At 46.3% G+C, this 2,305-nt stretch overlaps 1 non-coding gene across 1 annotated transcript; it reads right to left on the bottom strand.

The window, feature by feature from the left end:
* Positions 1-894: 894 nt before the first annotated feature.
* Positions 895-967, bottom strand: TRNAP-AGG (transfer RNA proline (anticodon AGG)). The gene has a single exon. It is a non-coding gene; the product is annotated as a tRNA-Pro (tRNA).
* Positions 968-2,305: the final 1,338 nt, after the last annotated feature.

The following is a 2,305-nucleotide window of genomic DNA, read 5'->3' as shown; positions in this document are numbered from 1 at the left end:
ATAAGGAAGGAAGGCCACCCGCACGTCATCGTCTGGAACGTTGTGCAACAGCCAGTGCACTTTCATCCTTACATCTTGGTTTCCAGGATCAATGACGACGCAGCGCCGGCCCTTGACCTTCAATTTATTCGCGGCGAGTAACTTCTTCGCGGCTTCGGCATTACTGAAAGTTACGGCCCACACGTGGCTCATCCGATACGCCCCTAAGGCGATCACTTCAGGAAGCAGCGACAAACCAGACAACGCGTCGCGAAAAATCTTCGACTCGGTAAGGCCGCCCTTGAACATCTCCGTGAAGAAAAACTGTATGAACAACAAAACGACCTGTTGGCAAATTCGGCAAAATCAACTCGTAGCCTTCTTCAGATGAAAAGTTCCTGTTGCTGCGGCTGGCAATAGCCGCTGTAGCCGCCCCTACGGAGCTCGTCATCGCACAACCGTTCGCTTCGGCGGCCGGAAGTGGAATGAGACCAACGAGCCAACCGCTTCTCACCACGGCTGCATATAGACACCTTCTTAATACCTTCGCTCACTGTCAAAAAAAAAAAAAGACAACCGCAAATAACACTCGTTTGTCCACCTCGGTGGTCATTAATTGAGATGAGCGTGGAGGGACGAGGGGGGCGGGCATCACAGCGCATTGAAACTTTGGATTTCGCGGGCGCTTTGAACGGTCAACGAACGAAGATCTTAAAGCACTCGTTTCACGCGTAATATGGAGCGTGATTGTGATCTTGAGACTTCCAACGATATGGCGATGCGTAATCTAGTGACGATGACTTCACGAATATCAAGCTGTTGAAACGACTTGGATTGCAGAAAAAGAAAGAGGAGCCACAAGATTCGCGCACATATTTATGCTCGTTTCGGATGAAAGCAAAAAAAGAAAAATTCGGGCTCGTCCGGGATTTGAACCCGGGACCTCTCGCAATCCTAAGCGAGAATCATACCCCTAGACCAACGAGCCAACGGCTTCTCACCATGGCTGCATATATACACCTTCTTAATATCTTCGCTCAATGTAAAAAAAAAAAAAGAAGAACCGCAAATAACACTCGTTTATCCACCTCGGTGCTGATTAATTGTGATGAGCGTGGAAGGACGAGGGGGTCGGGCATCACAACGCATTGAAATTTTGGATTTCGCGGGCACTTTGAACGGTCTACGAACGAAGATTTTGAAGCAATCATTTCACGCGTAATATGGAGCGTGATTGTGATCTTGAGACTTCCGACGATATGGCGACGCGTAATCTAGTGGCGATGGCTCCTCGAATATCAAGCTGTTGAAACGACTTGGATTGCTGAAAAAGAAAGACGAGCCAAAAGATTCGCGCACATATTTATGCTCGTTTCGGATGAAAGCAAAAAGGAAATCCGGGCACGTCAGGGATTTGAACCCGGGACCTCTCGCACCCTATGCGAGAATCGTACTTTACAACACTTTGGAAACGGCGAGACAAAACTTTCATGAAGACCTTGTAATCAGTATTCGTTAAGCTTATCGGTCGATATGTTTCTACTGAAAGCAGCTTGACCGGGTCATTAGTTTTCGGAATGAGTATGACGTGGGATGTTCGAAAGGACGGTGGTGTTAGTTTCTTTTCATAGCACTCCTGAATAACTCGGTGTAGAAATTCTGCCATTTCACTTTTGAAGAACTTATATACAGCTGCCCCGAGACCATCTGGGCCAGGTGATTTACCAGGACTTAGATCGTCTATGGCCTGCTCAACTTCTGCGACTGTTATTGGCCTTTCGAGTGACTGTTTTGTCTCGTCATCAAGACTAGGCATGAGTGGTAGAAAAACACTTCGAAACCTTTCAATATCGCATGCTTTATGACTAAAAAGTTTTCTGTAATATTCAACAAAGGCACGCTCTATCATTTCACTCTCTCGAGTAACGTTATTTTGAAAACAGATTTCACTAATTTCCTTCGATACTACATGTCTCTTCTCATCGCTGAGCGCGCGCTTTGTGGGCGTCTCACCCAACCATAGCCGCTCGCACCGCGCCCTTATCATTGCGCCGCGATACTTTTCTGTTTCTATGATCTCAAGCTTCGCCTTTACTTGTTTTATTTCTTTCGAGAACAACCCGGGCTTAGCACTGTCTGCGCTGACCATGTAATCTAACGCAATATGCTGCTCCTTTTCTTGCTGTTTTTCTTTTTGCCTTAATATACTTGCTCTTTCCAAAGCGGCGATCTTGAAGTCGATCTTGAACTGTTCCCACACCGGTATAAAATTACACGTTTGATTCAGCTGCATACTGTTTATATATTCCTTTATCCTTGCAACTAA

Source organism: Dermacentor andersoni, chromosome 1, assembly GCF_023375885.2.
Source record: "Dermacentor andersoni chromosome 1, qqDerAnde1_hic_scaffold, whole genome shotgun sequence".
Classification (NCBI taxonomy): domain Eukaryota; kingdom Metazoa; phylum Arthropoda; class Arachnida; order Ixodida; family Ixodidae; genus Dermacentor; species Dermacentor andersoni.
Note: the sequence above shows the minus strand (reverse complement) of the source record. Positions and strands in the feature narration are given on the sequence as shown.